Raw genomic sequence first — 24,700 nt, 5'->3', positions numbered from 1 at the left:
TTTCTTAATAAAGTTGATATCCTTCTGTACACGTTTGTGTGTTTGTGTCTGTCTATCTATCTATCATCTATCTATCTATCTATCTATCTATCTATCTATCTATCTATCTATCTATCATCTATCCATGGAACCCTCACTAATGAAAATACTGAACATATAAATCACCCCCCAAAATTTGTCATGTGTAGCTTTTTTCACTCAACCTCATTACATGGAAATGTATCCATGCTGTTGCATGTAACAATACTTTATTCTTTTTTATTGCTGAGTAGGATTCCATGGTGTGAATACACCACACAGTAGTTTGATCATTCACCTGTTGAAGGATACTTGGGTTGGTTCCTGTTTAGGGCTATGAATTCTGGCTATTAAATAGTTTCTCTGAACATTCCTACGCAAGTCTTCATTTCTCTTGGGTGTACACCTATGAATGTAATTGCTGGGTCATATGTAAACTCTAATATTTTGAGGAACTGCCAAACAGTTTTCCAAAGCAATTGCACAATTTTACATTCCCACCAACTGTGCATAAGGGTTATAATTTCTCTACATACTTGCTATTCTCTTTTTATTCTAGTCATTTCATGATTTTGACTGGCATTTGCCTGATGACTAATGATGGCAAACATATTTTTATATTCTTAACATCTATTGTATATCTTCCTTAAAAAAATGTCTATTTAGACTCTTTGCCCATCTTTAAATTGGGTTGTCTTTTTGTTATTGAGTGGTAATAATTCTTTTTGTATTCTGGATGCAAATCTCTTATAAGATATATGATTTGCATATATTTTATCTCACTTTGTGTGTGTGGTTTTTTTTTACTTTCTTGATGGTGACCTTTGAAGTGTAAAAGTTTTAATTTTGATCATGTTCAGTCTATATTTTTTTCTGCTGCTTGTGCTTTTGATGTCATATCTAAGAAACTATTTCCCATTTAAGATTGTGAAGATCTACACCTGTGTTTTCTTCTACAACATGTAGTTTTAGCTTTTACATTTAGGTCTTTGACCCATTTTAAGGTAACTTTGTATATGGTGTGAGGTAGGGATATTCCTTCATTCTTTTGCATGTAGACACTCAGTTGTCCTAGCATGATTTGCTAAGAAGGTTATTCTTCCTCCATTGAATCATCTTGCTACCCTCATCATAAATCAATTGACTATAAAAGTGAGAGTTCATTTCTGGACTCACAGTTCTGTTCCATTTATATAAAGGTCTTTCCTATGCCACTGCCAAACTGTCTTGTTCCCTGTTGCTTTGTAGTAAGTTTGAAATAGGAAAAGAGTGACTCTTCCAACTTTGTTCTTTTTCCAAGATTATTGTGACAATTTCAGGTCCTTTGAATTTCTTTATAAATTTTTAGGATCAGCTTGTCAATTTCCAATAACAATCATCTGACATTTTGATTGGGATTGAATCAAATCTACACATCGTTTTGGATAGCATTGTTTTCATGACAATATTAAGTCTTTGGTCTGTGAATGTGGGATGTCTTTCCATTTATTTAGATCTTCTTTACTTTATTTCAACAATTTTGTAGTTCTCAAAGTAAAAGGTTTGCAATTCTTTTGTTAAACTTATTCCTAAGTATTTTATTCTTGTTCATGTTATTGTGAATAGAATTGTTTAGAAACGTATTTGATTTTTATATATTGATCCTATATTCTGCAACTTTGTTGAACTTGTTTATTAATTCTATTAATAGTTTTTAGTGCATTTTTTAGGAGTTTATGTACAAAAGTTTATTTCTTTTGCAAATAGAGATCATTTTATTTCTTACTTTTCAATCTAGATACATTTTATTTTATTCTTACTCAATTTCCCTGGTTAGAACCTCCAGTAAAAGTTGAATAGAAGTGGTGAGAACAGATATCCTTGTTTTGTTCTTGATCTTAAGAGAAAAGAATTCAGCTTTTCATTATTATATATGAAGTTAACTTCATGGGTGTTTCATTGGTTTCCTTCTATTCCCAGTTTGATGAGTGTTCTTATCATGAAAAGGTGTTAGATTTTGTCAACTGCCTTTTCTTCATCAGCTAAGATGAAAATATGGATTTTCCTTCATTCTGTTGATGTAGTGTATTACTTTAACTGATTTTCTTTCAGTTAATAAGGCAACCTTGCATTCCTGAGTAAATCCCATTTGGTCATGGTGTATAATTCTTTTTGTACATTGCTGGATTCTATTTGATAGTGTTTTGTTGAGGATTTTGGTGTCTATATTCATAAAAAGTGGAAATGAATAAAACATGATTTTCTTGTGGTGTATCTGATTTTGAAATAAGGGCAATACTAGTCTCATAGGATGAGGTGGAAAGTGCTCCAACTTCTTTTGTTTTTGCAATATTTTGTGAAAAAATAATAATAATTCTTCTTTAGGTCCTTGGTAGAATTAACCAGTGAAGCCATTTGGTCTTGGGCTTTTTCGGCAGAATTTTAAAATTATTATTACTAAGCCAAACTATTTACTTATATAAGTATATTCAGATTTTCTATTTCTTCTCAAGTCAGCTTCAGTTGCTCTTTTTCTAGGAATTTGTCCATTTCATCTAAGTTATATAATTGTTGGCAGTTTTCCATAGTATTCCTTCATAATTGTGTTTATTTCTGTAACTTCAGTAGTTATGTCTCCTATTTCACTTCTGATTTTGGTATTTTGAGTCATCTCCTTTTTTCTTAGTCAGTCTAGATGTAGTCCTTAGTGTAAAAATGATTTATACTAGTCCTTAGTGTAAAAGTTAATTTACACTACTCCTTAGTGTAAAAAGGATTCTGTACCATGACTAAGTGTCAATTTTGTTGTTGGTTAATTTTGTTAATTTTTTTTTGAGAACCAGTGCTTGATTTAGTTGGTTTTCTCTATTATTTTTATATTCTCTAATTCATTAATTTTGACTGTAATTATTATTTCCTTTTTGCTGCTTACTTTGGGCTCAGTTTGCACTTCTTATTCCACGTTCTTAAGGTGGAAGGATGTTGATTTAAGATCTTTATTTTTATTTTATGTAATTTACATCTATAAATATCCCTCTATGAAGTATGTTAGCTGCATTCCAGATATTTTCATGTGTTGTGTCTCCATTTTTACCTATCTCAAAGTATTTTTCTAATTTCCTTTGTGATTCTTTTTGAACCATTAGTATTTCATAATATGTTGTTTAATTCTCACTTATTTACAAATTTCCCACATTTCTTTCTGTTATTAGTTTTCAATTTCAATCCATTGTAATTGGAGGTCCTCATTCATACAATTTCAATTCTTTTAAATTTATTTAGGCTTGCTTGGTTATCTGTCCTATTGTTTGTCCTGTACAATGTTTCATTTGTGCTTGAGAATAATGTGTTTCTGCTCTTGTTAGGCACAGTGTTTTATACATATCTGTTAGGTCTAGTTTGTGTGTATTGCTGTCCAATCTTGTATTTCCTTGTTAACTTTTTGCCAAGTTGTTCTATCCATTATATAGAGCATTGAAGTTTCTGATTCTTATTGTTGAATTGTCTCTTTCCACCTTCAATTCTGTTAGTGTTTGCTTCATGTATCACAGGGCTCTGTTGTTAGGTGCACATATGTTTATAATTGTTACAACTTCTTGATGAATTGACACTTTTATCATTATAAAATATCCATATTTACCTCTAGGGGAAAAAAATTAAAGCAATTTTATATGATATTAATATAGCCACTCCAGATTTCTTATGGTTGCTATATGCATGATGTATCTTTTCCGTCCTTTCACTTTCAACCCATTTGTATCTTTGAATCAAATATTTCCTAAAGCCAACATATATTTGGATTATGTTTTTTATTCAGTATGACAATTTCTGCTTTTTAATTGGATTGTTTAATTCATTCTAAGCTAATGTTATTGATATTGTTGGACTTACATCTGACATTTCATTTTTGTTTACTATACATCTCTTTCATTTTGTTCCTCCGTTCCTCCTTCCTTCTTTTGTGTGGAGTTACTATTTTCTTGTATAACATTTTAATTACTTTAATAATTTTTTCTCTATATTGAAAAAATTTGTTGACACATAATAGATGTACATATTTTCAGGATATATGTGATAAATTAATACATTTATATAACTTAAAAAGATCGATTTAGTATAATTGGGATATTCACCGCCTTAAATACTTGTTTTTTCATTATGCTAGAAACATTTGAATTATTCTCTTCTAGTTATTTTGAAGTATACAATAGGTTATTAGAAACTACAGTCACTCTACCAACCTGTCAAACATTAGATTTTTATTTTGTCAAATTGCATGTTTACACTCATTAATTAAACCCTTTTCTCCCCTCTTCACCTTCCTGGTCTCTTAAAACTACCAATGTACTTTTTATCTCTATGTGACCACTTTTTTAGCTCCAGTGTATGAGTGAGAACGTGTGATATTTGTCTTTCTGTGCTTGGCTTATTTCACTTAATATAGTGACCTCCAGTTTCATCCATGTTGCTGCAAATGACTGGATTTTGTTCTTTTTTATGGCTGAATAATATTCCATTGTGTATATATACAACACATTTTCTTTTTCCATTCATCCACTAAGGGGCACTTAGGTTGATTCCATATTTTGTCTATTGTGAACAGTGCTGCAATAAATGTAGGAGTTCAGATATCTCTTTGATATATTAATTTCCTTTCTTTTGGATATATACCCAGTAGTGAAATTGCTGGATCATATGATGGTTTTTACTTTTAATTTTTTGAGAAACTCTCATACAGTTTTTCATAGTGACTGTACTAATTTATATTCCCACCAACAGTATACAAGGGCTCACCTTTCTCCACATTCTCACCGGCATCCATTAATCCCTGTCTTCTTTATAAACTCCATTTTAACTGGGGTGAGATGATCTCTCACTGTGATTTTGATTCGAATTTCCCTGACAATGAAGTTGAGCATTTTTTTCATATACCTGTTGGTCATTTGTATAACTCCTTTTGAGAACTGTCTATTCAGATATTTTGCCCATTTTAAAATTGGATTATTTAGAGTTTTTTGGTATTGAGTTGTTTGAGCTCCATATATATGCTGGTTATTAATTTCTTGTTTGATGGGTAGTTTGCAAATATTTTCTTCCATTTTGTAGGATGTCTTTTCGCTTTGTTGATTGTTTCCTTTCCTGAGCAGTGCTTTTTAGCTTGATGTAATCCCATTTGTCTATTTTTGCTTTGATTGCTTGTGTTTTGGAGATCTTACACACAAAAAAAATCTTTGCCCAGACCAATATCCTGGAGCAGTTTCCCAGTGTTTTCTTCTTGTAGTTTCCTAGTTTCAGGTCTTAGGTTTAAGTCCTTAATCCATTTTGATTTGGTTTTTATATATGGTGAAAGATACTGGTCTAGTTTCATTCTTCTGCACATGATTATCCAGTTTCCCAGAACAATTTATGGAATAGACCACCCCTTCCCCAGTGTATGTTCTTGGTGCCTTTGTTAAAAATAATAGACGTGTATGTGGGTGCTTTATTCTGTTCTATTGGTCTACGTGTCTTTTTTAAATGCCAGTACCATGCTGATTTGGCAGTATATTTTGCTATATATACTACCATGATGATCGTAGTATGTTTCAAATGTATATGATGCCTTCAGCTTTGTTCTTTTTGCTCAAAAATTCTTCATCAAATAGATGTGGCTCCATGTACATTTTATCATTTTTAAAATTTCTGTGAAATATGTCAATGTTATTTTTATAGGGGTTGCATTGAATCTGCAGATTGCTTTCAGTTGTATTGTCATTTTAACAATATTAATACTTCCAGTCCATGAGCATGAAATATCTTTCAATGTGTGTGTGTGAGTGTGTGTGTGTGTATGTCCCCTCCAATTTCCTTCATTGCTGTTTTATAGTTTTCCTTATAGAGATCTTTCACTTCTTTAACTAAATTGATTCCTATGTATTTTATATTTTTGTAGCTACTGTAGGTAGAATTGCTTTCTTAATTTCCTTTTCACATTGTTCACTGTGAGTGTATGTAAGTTCTACTAATTTGTGTATATTGATTTATATCCTACAGCTTTAGTGAATTTGTTTATCAGTTCTAGAAGTTTTTTGGTGGAGTCTTTAGATTTTTTTAAGTATAAGATCATGTCATCTATGAACAAGGCTAACTTGACTTCTTACTTTCTAATTTGAATCTCTTTTCTATATTTCTTTTGACTAATTGTTCTGACCAGGACTTCAAGTATTATGTTGGATAAAAGTGGTGAAAGTGGGACTCTGCCTTGTTCCAAATCTTAGTGGAAAGGCTTTCAACTTTTCCCCATTCAACATGATGTTAGTTGTGAGTTTGTCATATATGGCCTTTATTATTTTGAAATATGTGCATTTAATACCCAGCTTGTTGAAAGTTTTTAACATAAAAATTCTTAACTCTTAATTTTTAACATAAAAATTTAACATAAAGGGATGCTGAATTTTATTGAATGCTTTTTCAGTGTCATTGAAATTATCATATGGTTTTTATTCTTGGTTTTGTAAATGTGATGTGTCATGTATATTGATTTGAATATGTTAAACCATCTTTGCATACCTGGGATAAATCCCACTTGGTCATGGTGAACAATCTTTTTAATGTGTTGTTGAATTTGGTTTGCTAGTATTTTGTTGAGAATTTTTGCGTCTATATCCATCAGTGATATTAACCTGTTATTTTCTTTTTTGTTTTATTGTTTGGTTTTGGTATCAGGGCAATGCTGGCCTCATAGAATGAATTTGGAAGTAAGTATTCCCCTCTGTTTAATCTTTTGATCAGTTTGAGTAGAATTGGTATTAGTTCTTCTTTAAATGTTTTATAGAATTCAGCAGTCAACCCATCAGGTCCTGGGCTTTTTTCTAATGTGAGACTTTTTATCACATCTTCCATCTTGTTACTTGTTCTTGGTTTGTTGAGATTTTCTATTTCTTCATGGTTCAATCTTAGTATATTGTATGTGTACAGGAACGTATGCATTTCTTCTAGGTTTTCTAATTTGTTGGCATAGAGTTGTCTATAATAGTCTCTAGTGATTCTTTGTATTTCTGTTGTTTCAGTTGTTATGACTTCTTTTTTGTTTTTTGTTTATTTAGGACTTATCTCTCTTTTTTAGTCTAGCTAAAGGTTTGTTGATTTTGTTTATCTTTTCAAAACTCAACTTTTCATTGATATTCTGTGTTTTCTTTTAACTTAGATGTTTCTTTGCTAATTATCTGTTTGAATAGTTAACCCATTACTAAGAGTAGGGTGTTAAAATCCCCTACAATTATTGTATTGCAATCCATCCTTCCCTTTAGATCTATTAATGTTTGCTTTATATACTTGGAAGCTCCAGTTAATTGGGTGCATATGTATTTATAAATGTTATGTTCTCTTATTAAATTGACCCCTTTATCATCATATATGATAAAGGTGACCTTCTTAGTCTCATTTATAGTGACCTTCTTAGTCTCTTTTTACGGTCTTTGATTTGTAGTCTATTTAATCTAATGTAAGTATAGATACTCCTGCTCTTTATTGATTAGCATGTAGTAGCTTTTTTGCTTAGTACAAAAAATATTTTTCCGTTCCTTCACTTTCAGTCTATGTGTGTTTTTACATGTGAGGTGCATTTCTTGTAGGTAGCGTATAGTTGTGTCTTATTTCTTTATCCATTCAGTCAAACTATGCCTTTTAATTGGAGAATCGAATGAATTGAGTGTTATTACTGATTAAATAAGGACTTACTGCTGCCATTTTGTTGCTTGTTTTCTGGTTGTTTTGTAGCTCTGCATCCTTTCTTCTTTTCTTACTGTCTTCCTTTGTGGTTAAGTGATATTCTCTGGCATTATGTTTTAATTCATTTTATTTTATTTCTAGTGAATCTATTATATGTTTTTGCATCCTGGTTACTATGAGGCTTACAAAAAAATGTTATATATATAACAAATTACATTGAAGAGATGACAACTGCTGTGCACAGTGGTTCATGCCTGTAATCTCAATACTCTGGAAGTCTGAGGTGGGAGGATTGCTTAAGTCCAGGAGTTGGAGGCCAGTCTGGGCAACATAGTGAGATCCTGTCTCTACAAAATTTTTTTTAAAAAAACTAGCCAGGCATGGTGGTTTATGCCTATAATCCAGCTACTTTTGGAGGTTGAAGTAGGAGAATCACTTGAGCACTGGAATTTAAAGCTGCAGTGAGCCATGATCATACTACTGCACTGCAGCCTGGGTGCCAGAGTGAGACCCTAGAGAGATAGAGAGAGACAGACAGAGAGAGAGAGAAAGAGAGAGAGAGAGCAGAGACAGTATAGAGAATAGAAACAAAGAAAACATTTTTTAAAACTCTGCAACTTCATTCCTTCAATGTTTTGAGTTTTGTTAACTCAATTTACATATAATTCCTATCTCTTAACAGGGTTCTATAGCTATTGTTATTTTTGATAGATTTGTCTTTTGGGCTTTATCCTAGAGTTAAGAGTGGATTGCATACCACAATTAGAGTATTAGAGGAGTCTTCTGGGTTTGTTTGTGTACTTAGTTTTACAGTGAGTTTTTAAAAATTATTATACTTTAAGTTCTGGGGTACATGTGCAGAACGTGCAGGTTTGTTACATAGGTATACATGTGCCATGGTGGTTTGCTGCATCCATCACCCCATCATCTATATTAGGTATTTCTCTTAATGCTATCCCTCCCCATCCCCCATCCTCTACTATCCCTCCCCTAGTCCCCCATCCCCCACAGGCCCTAGTGTGTGATGTTTCCCTTCCTGTGTCCATGTGTTCTCATTGTTCAACACCCACTTATGAGTGAGAACATGCAGTGTTTGGTTTTCTGTTCTTGTGTCAGTTTGGTGAGAATAATGGTTTCCAGCTTCATCCATATCCCTGCAAAGGACATGAACTCATCCTTTTTTATAGCTGCATAGTATTCCATGGTATATATGTGCCACATTTTCTTTATCCAGTCTATCATTGATGAGCATTTGGGTTGGTTCCAAGTCTTTGCTATTATGAACAGTGCCACAATAAACATAAGTGTGCATGTGTCTTTATAATAAAATTATTTATAATCCTTTAGGTATATACCCAGTAATGGGATTGCTGGGTCAAATAGAATTTCTGGTTCTAGATCCTTGAGGAATCGCCACACTGTCTTCCACAATGGTTGAACTAATTTACAGTCCCACCAGCTGTGTACAAGTGTTCCTGTTTCTCCACATCCTCTCTAGCATCTGTTGTCTGCTGATTTTTTAATGATTGCTATTCTAACTGGCATGAGATGGTATCTCAATGTGGTTTTGATTTGCATTTCTCTAATGACCAGTGATGATGAGCTTTATTTTATATGTTTGTTGGCTGCATGAATGTCTTCTTTTGAGAAGTGTCTGTTCATATCCTTTGCCCACTTTTTGATGGGGTTGTTTGTTTTTTTCTTGTAAATTTGTTTAAGTTCTTTGTAGATTCTGGATATCAGCCCTTTGTCAGATGGGTAGACTGCAAAAATTTTTTCCCATTCTGTTGGTTGCCAGTGCACTCTAATGATAGTTCCTTTTGCTGTGCAGAAGCTCTTTAGTTTAATTAGATCCCATTTGTCTATTTTGGCTTTGTTGCCATTGCTTTTGGTGTTTTAGTCATAAAGTCCTTGCCCATGCCTATGTCCTGAATGGTATAACCTAGGTTTTCTTCTAGAGTTTTTATGGTGTTAGGTCTTATGTTTAAATCTTTAATCCATCTGGAGTTAATTTTTGTATAAGGTGTAAGGAAGGGATCCCGTTTCAGCTTTCTGTATATGGCTAGCCAGTTTTCCCAACACCATTTATTAAATAGGGAATCCTTTCCCCATTGCTTGTTTTTGTCAGGTTTGTCAAAGATCAGATGGCTGTAGATGTGTGGTGTTATTTCTGAGGCCTCTGTTCTATTCCATTGGTCTATATCTCTGTTTTGGTACACCATGCTGTTTTGATTACTGTAGCCTTGTAGTATAGTTTGAAGTCACGTAGGTGATGCCTTCAAGTTTTGTTTTTGTTTTTTTGCTTAGGATTGTCTTGGCTATGCAGGCTCTTTTTTAATTCCATATGAAGTTTAAGGTACTTTTCTCCAATTCTGTGAAGAAAGTCAATGATAACTTGATGGTTTTCGTCCTGTACATTAGTACTTTTCTTCTTTCAGATTGAATAACTCTCATTAGCATTTCTTGGAAGATGGGTCTGACGGTGGTCAATTCTGTTTTTGTTTGTCTGGGGAAGACTATCTCTCCTTTGTACTTGAAGGACAGCTTTGCTGGATACAGTATTATTAGCTGACAGTTATTTTTTTTCTTTCAGCACTTGAAAATGTTATACCACTCCCTCCTAGCCTGTATGGTTCCTGTTGAGAAATCTGTTACCAGGAAAATTGGAGTTTCTTTATATGTCATTTGCTTCTTTTCTCTTGCTATTTTTTGGATCCTCTCTTTGTCCTTGACCTTTCAGAATTTGATTATGCATTGTGGTAGTTTTATTTGGGTCTTGCTCTGTCACCCAGGCTGTGGTGCAGTAGCATGATCATGGCTCACTCTATCCTTGACTTCACAGGCTCAAGCAATCCTCCTACCACAGTCTCCTGAGTAGCTGGAATCACAGGCATGTGTCACCACATTCAGCTAATTTTTAAAACTTTTTTGTAGAGGCGAGTCTCACTGGGTTGCCTAGGCTGGTCTCAAATTCCTGGGTTCAAATGATCCTCCCACTTCAGTTTCCCAAAGTGCTGAGATTATAGGGATGAGCCACTGTACTTGGCCTAGTTTGATCAGAGAGTTCACATATTGCCATCTCATTAGGGTCAGTTTCTGGTTTCTTGCTTTGTACATCTAGATAAATCATGGGTCCCTGTTGGCTATTGTTTCTTGCTAATGTATGTCTATATCTTTGTATTGAAGTCTTAGTTATTTGTCCAGTCTTATCTGGCTTGTTTTGTTGTTTATTGGATATGTTTCCTCAGAGGTTCTTTGTAGTTTACCCATTGATTTTCTTTCTTTTTTCCCCCCTGCTTGATTTCTGCCTCCTTCTTGGTACCAGATGGTGCCTTAAGCCCAGGTTTGCCTCAGTTCTAATAAACAATTAGTGTCATTGGTCTCAAGTTTGGGAGGTCTCAAAGGGGATGACTCAATAGTGTGGGATTGCTGGCTATGGGTTTATGCCCAGGGGACCTGTGGGATGAACCTTGTACAGCATGGTGCTGGTGAACAACCACTGTGACTTGGTGTCTCCTCTGGCCAAGTTACAGGGTTAAGTTTCCAGGGCTGGGGCTGGTAGTCTACCCACCTCCTTTGCACTGTTATGGTCAAATGTATTACATATGTGGCCCTCCCTCTTTTGTCTCTGGCTATCCTCAGAGATCTTTCTCATTTCAGGCACTCCTGATACTTCCATGGTTGAAACAGGAGTGAGTCACCTGCCAGTGAACCCAAGAGGATGAGGAAGTTGGTTTTCCACCTTGATCTTATTTTTTCCAGTATTTTTCCAACTGTGAGTTGGGGAAAATTTTCTATGCACTAGGTGCTGGATAGATTGTGTAGAGGGATGTGGCAGATATGAAAATCCAATTTTCTTACTGTCTGCTTAGAGTTTGTTCACTTCTCTGTGGCTCAGGGAACCACATATATTCTTCTCCTGATATTTGAGTTCTGGAATATTGCTGGTGATAATGTCAACACTGTCTATTTGTTTTTAATTTTCTGTGAAAGGAGGTGAAGCAGGCTTGCTTTTACACCACCATTTTGGAACAAGAAGTATTCCAAGTCTCTATATTTTCTGAGTTATTTCTTTGGTAGTTGCTCTAGGGGTTGCCATATACATTTATATTTATCAGCATCTACTTCAGAGTTCTTCATTTTAATTTCAGTGAACTATAGAAATGTAACTTCTAGAAAGTTCTATGCCCTCTTTTCCTTCTTGTGTTACTATTGCTATACATATTACATCAGTATATGTCGTAAACCTACCAATACACTGTTATAATTATTACTTTATATATGGACACTTCTATATAGAGAGCAAGTAAATATTTATTTAGCTTGTTATATTTGCCTTATTTATCATTTCTGGTTCTCTTTGTTGGTTCCTGTGGGTTTGAGTTACCATCTGAGATCATTTCCTTACTCCAGTAACTACCCACCTCCTTTGTGCTGTTATTGTCAAGTATATTACATTATAGACCTAACAATACTTATATGTTAGTGTCATATATAGGTATACATGTATATACATATGTATGCATATATACATTCTGTTTCAAACAACTGCTTTTAAAATCAGGTAAGAGACGAAAGATGTAAATATGCATTTATTTATTTATTAATAATTGCATAACTACCTTTAACAGTACTCTTTTTTAATGTGGGCTCAAATTTTCATCTGGGTTTACATGCTTTCTGCCTGACTGATTTCCTTTAATATTTCTTATAAGGCGAATCTAATAGCAACAAATTCTCTCAAGTTTTGTTTATCTGGGAATGGTTATATTTCACTTTCATTTTTGAAAGATACATTTGCTGAATATAAGATTCATGGTTAATATTTTTCTTTGAGTACTTTAAATATGTCATACTACTAAGCAGTCAGCTATTCATCTTATTGGGCTTCCCTTGTATGTAAGTAATTTTTTCTTGTTGATGCCAAGATTTTGTCTTTGGCTTTTGCTTTCAGCATTTTTACTATGTGTCTGGGTGTGGCAGTCTTTGTATTCATCCTACGAAGCTCAGACTTTGTGAGCTTCATGGATATGTAGATTAATGTTTTTCAGCAATTGGAAATTTTCAGCTATTCAGCCATTCTTTCTTTTTTTTTTTTTCTTTGAGACAGAGTCTCACTCTGTCACTCAGGCTGCAGTGCAGTGGCTTGATCTAGGCTCACTGCAACCTCTGCCTTTTAGGGTCAAGTGATTCTCCTGCCTCAGCCTCCCAAGTAGCTGGGACTAGAGGTGCATCACACCACGCCTGGCTAATTTTTGTTTTTTTTTTTTTTTAGTAGAGACAGGGTTTCACCACATTGGTCAGGCTGGTCTCAAATGCCTGACCTCAGGTAATCCACCTGCCTTGGCCTCCCAAAGTGCTGGGATTACAGGTGTGAGCCACCGGGCTCATCCTCAGCCATTATTTCATCTAATGTTATTTTTCCTCATTTCTTCTCTCCTCCCAGTATTTCTCTTACATGTGTGTTCGTGTGTCTAAAGGTGTCCCACATTACTCCTAGGCTCTGCTCATTTTTTCCCCCGTGTATTTTTACTCTGTTCTTCAGATTGCATGATCTCTATTGATCTATTTTTAAGTTCACTGTGTATTTCTTTTGCCAGTTAAAACAGCCCCTCTAATGAATTTTTTATTTTATTTATTACATTTTTAAACCACATAATTTTTGGTTTTTTAGTTCCTATCTCTATTAATATTATCCATTCGATGAAACATGATCTTCATATCTTTCATAACTTCTTTAAGCATGGCTTTATTTAGTTTTCCAAATGTATTCATAATGCATACTTTGAAGACTGTTAAGTTCAACATCTGGAGTTTCTCACAGGCAGTTTCTGTTGCCTACAATTTTGTGTGTATGGGTCCGTGTTCCTGTTTTTTGCATGTCTTATAATATTTTGTTGGAAATGAGAATATTTTTGGTAATATAGCAACTATGGAGACTAATTGCCCTTCTCCCTCTCTGAAGATTAATTTTGTTTGCTTATTTGTTTTATGACTTGGCTAGACTATCTTAGTGAAGTCCATTTTACTCACAGAATGAAGTCTTTGGTGTTGCTCATCAAAAGGCACACACAGCCTTGGACATGCACACAGTTACCTTGGAATGACAATGGTTTTAGCACACTCTTTTTGTTTCTTTTCTGATTTCTCTGTTAAGCTGTCTGCTTCATGTAGTATTACTCTCCATCCTTTAGGCACTGCTAATTCCAACTGATTGCTTTATGTCTTTTTTGGCAATGCCTTGAAACATTAATTTCTGAGCAGCCTAATCCAGTTAAATTTGGAGAAGGCTAGATTTTGAGGTTAGTCTTTAAGGTTCATTCTGTACCTAGGGGAAGTCTTAGCTATCTCTTTCCCAGATTCTCCCTGGTGACCTAGATGGCCTACGGTTTAGCTTGTTCCTCTTAATTAAGAGAAACTATTGATTTTGAGAGCATCCTTAGGCTTAAACTTCTCCAGTCTCTTTCAAATAATGTCAGGTCCTTTGTGGAGAGCTTCTTCTATGTGCTGCCTCTCCCTTTGCACAGTTTCTGAGCCCTTAATGAGTCTGTGGCCTCTTGTCTTCATTGCTTGCCTATTTTAGTGTAAACACTCTGCCTTAAGCTGAGGCAAGGGTGGTTAGGTACCAGTATTCTTGTCCTGATATGCAAGGGTAGAGCTTCTGTCCTATTGGTAGAGGAAGGAAGCTCAGTACCTCTCAGCCACACTCACCAGGAAGTCTTCAACTTGGAATTGAAGGGGATTAGAAATGCTGGTGGTCTGCCTTTCTCAGTAAGGCGTGGAAAGACTTGGTTGGGAAGAAGAGGGAGAGAGAGCATCATATTTTGATCACACTCACTTAGAGTGGAGCTTCTGTGAAGCTGAATAGAGAGGAAGGAAGGGAGGGAATGGGCCATGGCTCAATGCCACAGATTCTTGCTATTCGTAGTTTTCTTGAATAAATATTCTTCATTTGCCATATGCCTTACGACAATTTTCAGAGACTTTTAATGACTTCTTAAAAAGATGTTTTTTTAAAAAAATAGCTGCTGACAGTCTTCCTTTTTTTTGAGATGGGGTCTTGCAATGTTGCCAGGCTGGAGTAAAGTGGCTATTCACAGGTACAATCATAGTGCACTGCAGGCGTGAACTCCCGGGCTCAAATGATCCTCCTGCCTCAGCCTCCCAAGTAGCTGGGAATTCGGGCATGTAGCACCATAGCTAGTCCAATTTTGCTTTTTTCCCTGGAAATGAGTGTGCAAAGATTCATATTCTAATATTTCACTATAGCTTCCCAGTAAACGGACAAATTGCTTTTCTAAGTGTTTGTACCCTGTTACATTCCCACTAGTTCTAGTTTCTCCTTATTCTTACCAACATTTCATATGGTTGGCCTCTTTCATTTTAGCCACTCTAATAGATATTTAATCTGACAATGAATTAATAACCAGAATATACAAAGAGCTCAAACAACTCAAGAGGAAAACATAGAATAATCTGATTTAAAATGGGCAAAAGATCTGAATAGACATTTCTCAAAAGAAGACACGAATGGCAAACAGGTATATGAAAAGGTGCTCAACATCATTGATCATCAGAGAAATGAAAATCAAATGCAATGAGGTATCATCTCACCCCAGTTAAAATGGCTTTCATCCAAAAAATGTACAGTAACAAATGCTGGCAAGAATGTGAAGAAAAGGGAACCCACATACACTGTTGGTGGGAATGTAAATGAATATAACCATTATGGAGAACAGTTCAGAGGTTCCTCAAAAAACTAAAAATAGAGCTACCATATGATCCAGCAATCCCACTGCTAAGTATACACCCAAAAGAAAGGAAATCAGTATATCAAAGAGATGTCGACTCCCATGTTTATTGCAGCAATGTTTATAATAGTGAAGATTTGAAAGCAACTTATGTGTCCATCAACAGATGCATGGATAAAGAAAATGTGGTACGTATACACGATGGAATACTATTTAGCTAATAGATTTCTGGTAGTATTTCATTGTGTTTTTAATTTGCATCTCCTGATGACCACTACGTTGGGCATCTTTTCACATGTCTATTTGTCATCCATATATATTTATTGGTGAACTGCCTGTTCAAAGCTCTTGCCTATTTTTAAATTAGAATTTTTCTTATTTATTTAGTTTTGAGAGGTGCTTTGCAAAGTTTTTCCCCCTAATCTGTGGCTTGTCTTTTCATTCTATTAACAGTGTCTATGGCAAAGCAAAAGTTTTAAATTTTGATGAAGTTGAAGTTATCAGTTTGTTATTTTATGTATGGTGCTCTTGCTGTGGTAGCTAATGAATCTTTGCCTAGCCAAAGGGAACAAGGTTTTTCTCCCGTGTTTTCTTCTAGACATTTTGTAGTTTTGGGGTTTACATTACAGTATATTTTATATGAGGACTCAATTTTGGGTATAAATTTGGGTTGAATTTCAGTATTTTGCCTACTTGATCCAATTTTTCCAGCACCATTTGTTGAAAAGACTGTCCTTTCTCCACTGAATTGCCTTTACATGTAGTCAAAATTCAGCTAAATATATTTGTGAAAATTGGTTTCTGGACTTTTTCTGTTCCACTCATGTATTTTCTATCTTTGTGCCAGTGCCACAATTTTTGAGTACTGCAACTTTATGATACATCTTGTAACCAGATAGTGTTTGTCCCTCAATTATTTCTTTTTCAGAAAGAAGTTTGATTTGATGTCTTTCTTACATTTTCCATGTCTTTGCTGAACCTTTTGAACATACGGAATACAATTACAATAACTGTTTTAATATTCTTTTTTGCTAATTCTAGCATTTGTGTCACTTCTAGGTCACTTTTGATTGATCAGCTTTTCTCCTCATTATGGGTTATATATCCTTGCTTCTTTTCATGCCTGGTAATTTTTAACCGGATGATAGTCATTGTGTATTTTACCTTGTTGGATGCCGAATGATTTTTTATTCCTGCAAAGATTAAGCTTTGTTCTAAAACACAGTAAAGTTACTTGGAAACAGTGTGATGATTTGGGGTCTTGCTTTTAAGCTTTCTAATGAGGAAAGACTTTTCTGCATATTCTACCTAATGCCCTATTAATCATGAGGTTTTCCAATCTGCGTGGTGGGTACAGGCACTATTCCTGTCCTGTGTGAGTACTCGGTATTGTTACCGCTAATCCTTTCAGGTGATTCTTTCTCCATTCTTGAGTAGTCTCTTTACATGCATGTGCTGATCCAGACTGTTGAATACTTCAGAGGGACTCTCTGCAGTTCTTTGGAGTTCTCTATCTGTGCAGCTCTCCACTCTCCAGTAATGTGTCTTACAAACTCTAGCCGTCTAGTCTCTCCAGACTCTTAGCCCTGTCTCTCTCAAGTTAGTGAGACCGTGAGACTCCATGCAGTTCCCTCTCTATATACCATGGCCTGGAAACTCCCAAAGGCAGTGAGTTGGAGTAATTGTAGAGTTCGCCTCCTTTATTTCCTGGCTCTTATAGATCACTGTCCTTCAATGCCTGATGTCCAGTGTCTTGAAAAACCATTGTTTCATACATCCTGTTTATTATTTTGATTGTCCCAGGGAGAAACGTAAATCTGTACCGTCACTCCATCTTGGCCAGAAGCTGAAGACTTTTCACAATTTAATTTCATAAGTTTATTTTTATAAAAAATGATTGCCTTGGGGAGACATGGGGGGTGGACTGGAAGGTTAGAGTTTGAGGGAGCAGGACCAGATCTAGAGACAAGTATGGAGGCTGGCAAGAAGAGAATCAGTAGGTCCCTACTTAGGTATATCGGTGGTGTGACACATGATTCCTGGACCAAGCAAGTCTCTGCTTTCATGGTCACTGTTCTAGCCCTGTGGCCCAGGGTGGTTAGAGACTTGGCAGGAAGGGCTCTGCATAGTGCTCTGACTGCCTCCTCCCTGGGGTAGGGCACCTGTGACTCCTCTCAGATCCCTTTGGTGCCCACACAAGGCTCTGTCCTGGGCGTATCCTGTCCCACGTGTCTGTGCCCACTTCCTACCTGCTCACCTGCAGGTGGGCAGGAGCAGTCAAGGTCTGGTACATGATATGGCCATAACCAGGTATTACCAGCACACCCCAGAGGTCACCTGAGGCTGCCAGCATGATCTTGGTGGATGTCAATGACTCATAATACCTATTCATACTAGCAGTTCTGGATGCAGGGCCCTTGGCTGTAACCTTGAGATGTCCCAGGAGAGCTCTTGCTCCCCAGATTGCTTGGGACTGTGTTCCAGCTTCCCAAGAAAAAAGTCAATGCACTATTTGACTTTAGACATCCATTCTAGGAGTTTGTCTCTAGCTGGCTAGATTTGTCAACAGACACAAGACAAACCTACAATGAGTTTCACTGTGGTGGTTTAAGAACAAAAGATTGAAAATAATCTGTGTCCTCTAATAGCAGCAGTAAATAATTTATGTTCCTTCTACCAAATGGAACACCATGCTGCTGATGAAGAGGCAGAGGCAGATCCAAACATCCTAATAGGGACCAGTGACCAGGATGTATTGTGAGGTAGAAAAGACCAGGTGCAGATAGAGTTCAACACATGCTGCATTGTATCAAGCCATGAAAAGTCCTGTTTTTCACTTTCATATAAATGGAGTCATACATTATGGAATCTGCTGTATCTGGCTTCTTTCCCTCAACTGGATTGCTCTGAGATTCGTCCCATTGCTGCATGTATCAACGGTTGGCTGCTTTTTGTTGCTGGGTGCACTGTGTGGGTGCACTCCACTTTATTCAGTCTCCTGCTGATGGGAATCTAGGCCATTTCCAACACTGGAGAATTCTTAACAAAGTTTCCATGGACATTTTATACAAGGCTTTGGATGGATATGTGATTTCATTTCTTCTAGGCCAATGCTTGGGAGCCTATTCCTGAATCATGTGGTTAATATACTTTTAAGTTTATGAGAAACTACCAAACCTTTCCCAGCATGATTTTACTGTTTTACATTCCTATCCGCAATATATGAGGTATGCAGTTGCTCTACACCCTTGCCTACTCTTTGCGTTATCTGTTTAGTGTTAGCTATTCTGGTGGGTGTGTAGTCGTGTTATCTCATGCTGTTTTTAAAGTGAGGAGTACGTTCATGTTTTTGCTATCTGTATATTTTCTTTTTTGTAATACATCTCTTCAGCCTTTTACCTATTTTTACTGAGTTACTTTTATTGAGTTGTAACAGTTCGTTATACTGGATATATTAATAGCTGAGATAGAGAGAGATATATCAATTTTATAGATCTTTTCAAATAACCAACTTTCAATTTCATTAATTTTCTCTATTTTTTGTTCATTTTTTATTTCATTATTTTATTATTTTAGATTCAGGGTACATGTGCATGTTTGTTACATGGGTATATTACATACTAGTGGGGATTGAGCTTCTAGTGTACCCATTACCCAAACAGTGAACATTGTACCTGATAGGTAATTTTTCAACCCTTGTTCCCCCTGTCATCCTCCCCACTTTTGGAACCCTCAGTATCTATTATTTCCACCCCTATGTCCATGAGTACCCATTATTTAGCTCCCACTTAAAAACGAGAACATGTGGTATTTGATTTTCTCTTTTTAAGTTAGTTCACTTAGGATAATGGCCTCCAGCTCCATCCATGTTGCTGCAAAAGACATGATTCCATTCTTTTTGTGGCTGCAGAGTATTCTGTAGTGTGTGAGTGTGTGTGTGTGTGTGTGTCTATAACATTTTCCTTATCCAGTCAACCATTCACACTTAGGTTGGTTCTATGACTTTGCTATTGTGAATAGCACTGCAATGAACATATAAGTGCACGTGTCTTTTTTAACATAATGAATTGCTTTGGGTAGACACCCAGTAGTGGGATTACTGGTTTAAATGGCAGTCCTATTTTTAGTTCTTTGAGAAGTCTCCATACTGTTTTTCATAGAGATTGAACTAATTTACAGTTCCACCAGTAGTGTATAAACATTCCCTTTTCTCTGCATTTACACCAACATCTGTTTGTGGGTTTTGTTGTTGTTTGTTTTTACTTTTTAATTAATAGTCATTCTGACTGGTGTAAGATGATATCATGATTTTAATTTGTAATTCTCTGATGATTAGTGATGTTGACTATTTTTTCATGTGTTAATTGGCCACTTGTATTTCTTCTTTTGAGAAATATCTATTGATGTCCTTTGCCTAGTTTTTAATGAGGTTTTTTTTTTTTTCTTGTTGAGTTGTTTAAGTTCCTTGTAGGTTCTGTATATTAGTACTTTGTTGGAGGCATAATCTGCAAATACTTTCTTCCATTTTATAGGTTGTCTGTTTATTACTATTATTATAATTTTTTTGCTGTGCAGCATTTCATTACTTTCTGTTCTTATCTTTATTTCCTTCTTTCTATTTTGGATTTGATTTCTTCTTTTGCTAGATGCTTGAGGTGGTTACTTAGATAATTGATTTTAGGTCTTTCTTCTTTGCTAACATAAGCATGTAAAGCTACATATTTCCCTTTAAGCACAACTTTACCTGCATTCCACAAATTTTGATATGTTCTGTTTTAATTTCATTAGTTCAAAACATTTTCTAATTTTCCTTGTGATTTCCTCTTTAATCTGTAGGCTATAGAAATGTGCCTCTTTTAAATATTTGAGGGCTTCCTTCATATCTTATTATTATGGATTTTTAATTTAACTGTTAAGGCTAGAAAACATACTCTATATGCTTTAAATTCTTTTACTTTATTAAGAGTTGTTTCGGTGAATGTTCCAAGTACACTGGAAAGAAATGCATCTTTCCAATGTAGTTTTCTGTAAATGTCACTTTGGTTAACTTAGTTCATAATGTTGTTCAATTGTTCTGTGTCTTCACAGAATTTTTTTAAATCAGTTACTTAGAAAGGAAGGTTAACTCTCCAACTACGTGTTGATTTTGTTGATTTTTCTCATTAGTTTTGTCATTTAGTTCTGTCAAAATGCTTATTATTTTTAGGAGTATTTGTGTTTAACGTCACTATGTCTTTCTATAGAATTAACTCTTAGCATTATAAATTGATTCTCTCTAGTTTTCATATCTCTTACATTTACCCACATAGTTACCATTTCTGGCATTCCTCATTCCTTCATACAAATCTGTTTTCATCGGATATCATTTCTTTTCAATCCAAAGAACTTCTTTTAACATTTCTAGTAGGTCAAATCTACTGGTTATAAATTCTCTCAGCTTTTGTTCATTAAGAATATCTTTATTTTTCCTTATTTTTAAGGGGTGGTTTTGCAGTCTGTAGAATTCTAAACTGACAGTTTTTTTTTCTTTTAGAATTTCAGAGATATCCTATTGTCTTTGACTTGCCTTGTTTCTGATACTCAGCAGTGTTTTGGCTTAAAAAAAATTTTTTTGGCTACTCCATGTTATAATTGTGTCTTTTCCCTCACTAAAATTTTTCTCTTTAACTTTGCTTTTTAGCTCTCTGAATATGAGTCCTGGTGTGTTTTTCTATTGATTGTGCTTGAATTTAATTGAACTTCTTGCATCTATTGGGTTTATAGTTTTTATCCAATTTCACACATTTTCTCCAATATTTCTTCCGATATTTTTTCCTGTCCCAATCTCTCGCTTCTTCTTTTGGGACCTCAGCTGCATGCATGTTAGACTGATTGACATTGTCCCACATATCTCTGAGGCTCTGGATTGTTTTTTTCTGGTCTTTACCCCGCTGTATGCTTCATTTTGGATGCTTCTATTGCCTTGTCTTCAAGTTCAAGCCTGGTCTTTTCTTCTGCAGTGTCCAAATTTCACTTTGCAAATATGTTATTTATCAGTTCTTAAATTTTCACTTGATCTGTTTCTATAGTTTCAGTTTCTCTGCTGACATTTCTCTTTTGTTCCCTCATTATGTTCATTCCCTTTAAATTCTTGAGCATAGTATAACTGATTATGTAAAGTTTTTGTCTGCCAATCCAACAAATGATTGATTTCTACCTCTTTATGTTGACTTTTTTTCCTCCTGGTTATGGGTTCCCCTTTCCCTGCTTTTTGGTTTTGGTTTTGCATTTCTAGTAATTTTTTGTTGCATTTTAAACATTGTGGATGCTATGCTATTGAGAGCCTGGGTGTTTTTTGTTTTGTTTTGTTTTTTGTTTTTAAGAGTGTTGAATAGTTTTCTGACATGCACTTAGTTTGCTGGAAAATGATTGATAGTTGGTTTTAGGCTTTTAATGGTAGCCCTAGAGTAGCCCCTCACACTGGCTGGTCAGAGTTCCAATGTCTCCAAGAATTGTCCAACTTCTAGAATCTTCATTTACCTCTCAACCATCTAGCAGTGGTTCTCTGCTAAATCTTACAGAATCTCAACCTAATGGATTTGCAGCTTAGCATTCTGCTAGAGACTCAAAGGTATTCTGTACAGAATTCTACTTCTCTGCATAGCTTCCTCCTTCTCAGTACCCTGCCTTGCAAACGCCATCTGCCTCAGAAGTCCCAAACTCTAGTCTTTCCTCTGCCCATGGAGCTCACTTTGTAGGTTTATATCCCTGTGCCACAGTTTGAAAAATGCTCCCAGGCAAAAAGCCAGAGCAAATGTGGAGCTCGCCTGTGTATTTCCCTTCTCCCAAAAATCACTGCTCTGCTTTGTCTGCTGCCCAATGCTTGAAAGCAGTTGCTTCATATATATTGGGTCTAGTTTTATAGCTGCTTATGGGTAGCGTAATTCTGATACTCTGTACTCCATCATGACCATAGCTGGAAGTACAGACTCCCTCTTTATTGTTCAAATTTTATATTTAAATGTTTCACCTTGTATATATGTTATTTTTATATTAACTTCTTCAAATGTTGTTGTAAACATCCCCAGTGCAGGCAGTGCATGACTCGCCTGTTCAGCTTACAGACTCTGCCTTGCCTATGCACTACCATCTCACAGCCTGCCAAACACTCTCCCTCTCCCTCTCACCAGGAGTCTGGGATTTTAAATGAACTAACCTTTGGATTGCTCACTGGGGCTCAGCCACTTACTAGTTCTGTGACTTTGGGTAAGCTGACTTAATCTCTCTGATCTCCAGTTTCTTATAGGCAAAATAAAGAGGATAATCCTTCCCTCATAGGACAGCTTTGAGAACTGGATGAAATTGCTCCTCTGGAGTAGTTTCTCCAAGTCCGTACTATCATGCAGGTGCTGGGAAAGATTTCCTTCTTTTTGTCCTTTCCACTCAGTGCTAGAGTGACGGAACCTTTGGTCCAGAACCTGGGATGTTGCCTTTTGCCCACTGGAATTCCCATCCTGGAAGAGTGAGCACAGGGGATTGTCCAGGCAGCCAGGAAGCCAATGGAGCCAAGTCCTTCAGGACAGGCTGGGAGCCTCCAGGAAGCTGTTAGGAGTTGCCATGATGGGTGCATTTGGACTCACGGAATCTGGCTTCCAATCTCAGTGCTGCTTCTACTCCTTTGCTACTTTAGGCCTCTCATTCCTGATAAAACTGTTTTCTTATCACAGAATGGGGAAATGTGTTCCTTGAAAATAAAAATGAGAAGTCATTTATGAACATGCTTGGGAAGGATGATTTTCTGTTGTTTTGTCGCTTCTGGTCTCTCCCTGTTAGCCCCCAGCATGACCCTTATAAAATGGAAGCCTGCTCATTCCCTGGCCATGCCCCCACCCAGCTCCCCACTACTGATAGGACAAGGTCCAAGCTCCTCACCCAGGACACAGCATTCTCCATAAGCTGGTCCCACTCCGTCTCCAGTGACTTCTCCCTCCCCTGGTCTCATGTGCCTCTGCCCCTATCCTTCCAAAGCTAAACATTCTGTGTGAATACTTCTGGTTGTTTCCTGCCTTCTCACGCTTGCACAATATGTTTTACCACATAGAAAAAATCCCTCCAATGTCTATGTGACAAACTCCTATTCATCCTTCATAACCCTGTTCTGATATACCAGGTTCCATTCTGCCCTGTCTGATACGCCAGGCAAAGTGAGTGATTCCTCTTCTTTGCCACCCTTGGGCCTTCCTCCTCATGATCGTCATAGCAATCCTGCTGAAAGGGAACTGTAAGGTTATTTTTCAATCTTTCCCTCTACTATGAACCCATTGAGAACAGGGCCCAATATTATATTTGAATGGAAACATTTTCAAATGTTCAGCTGGGAACCCTGACCTGGAAGGGTAGGAGGGCTGATCAGAGCATGATGGATAGTGGGTAGGTGGATGGCTAGGTGGATGATGGGTGGATGGATAGATGAGTGGGTGGATGGATAGGTGGATGATGGATGGGTGGGTGGATGATGGATGGGTGGGAGTTAATTAATGTTTATTCTATGTGCCTATCTATCTTCCTCTTTAGAGTCTTAGGTCTTTGAAGACAGGCCCATATCTTGTGTGTTTGTATTTGGACAACCACAACCATTGCCAAGAAATGTGTCTGTTCTGCTTGCACACCTTTACCACCTGGAAGCTCTTTGAGGACACAGGTCTGGTCTGTCAGATTTCTGTCTGTACTCCTCTCTGTATTTCCCCATGTCTGATATAGAACCATCAATGGCTCCCTAGAATAAAATCTGAGCTCCTCACTGTGCCCACAGCCCCAGTGACCTTGCTACTTCCATCAGAGCCCTCATACCAGTGCCCAGACATACAGACTGACATCCTGACCATCCCTCAGACATGGTAAGGCCGGTTCTGCTTCTGGACTTCTGAACAGACACGATTGGTAAACCCAAACATTTCAGATGGTGAACAGTCCTGCAAGCAAAATAAGACAAGGTAGAGCAGGAGGGACTTCCAGCAATGTCACCCCTTTCTCCCTCTGGAGCAGGAAGCCCTTCCTGCAGGACTCAGCTCAGGACCCAGTGGTAGAGGTGCCCAGTGTCCCAGGAGGAGTGTGGAATGATGAGGGGCAGAGGGTGCTACCAGCCATGGGGGGAGGTGGTGGGAAGGTCATGTGCTCATTTGTTTATTTATTCGCTAGGACCTTATTAAGCACTTACTATGTATCATACACCTACTGTTCAGGCACTGAGAGTAATGTGGTGA

At 36.5% G+C, this 24,700-nt stretch overlaps 1 long non-coding RNA gene across 1 annotated transcript in view; it reads left to right on the top strand.

Annotated features, from left to right (window-relative positions):
- The window catches only part of LOC135268683 (uncharacterized), a 48,342-nt gene extending 24,094 nt beyond the window's left edge, over window positions 1-24,248 (top strand). Inside the window, exons 2-4 of the long non-coding RNA XR_010337016.1 lie at window positions 11,368-11,482; window positions 22,885-23,127; window positions 24,020-24,248. This is a non-coding gene — a long non-coding RNA (uncharacterized LOC135268683). The remainder of the gene's footprint in view (window positions 1-11,367; window positions 11,483-22,884; window positions 23,128-24,019) is intronic.
- The last annotated feature ends 452 nt before the right edge of the window (window positions 24,249-24,700 follow it).

Source organism: Aotus nancymaae, unplaced genomic scaffold (genome assembly GCF_030222135.1).
Source record: "Aotus nancymaae isolate 86718 unplaced genomic scaffold, 86718_ANA_hifiasm-v0.15.2.pri h1tg000041l, whole genome shotgun sequence".
Classification (NCBI taxonomy): domain Eukaryota; kingdom Metazoa; phylum Chordata; class Mammalia; order Primates; family Aotidae; genus Aotus; species Aotus nancymaae.
The sequence above is the reverse complement of the archived record's forward strand: the minus strand, read 5'-3'. Positions and strand labels throughout refer to the sequence as shown.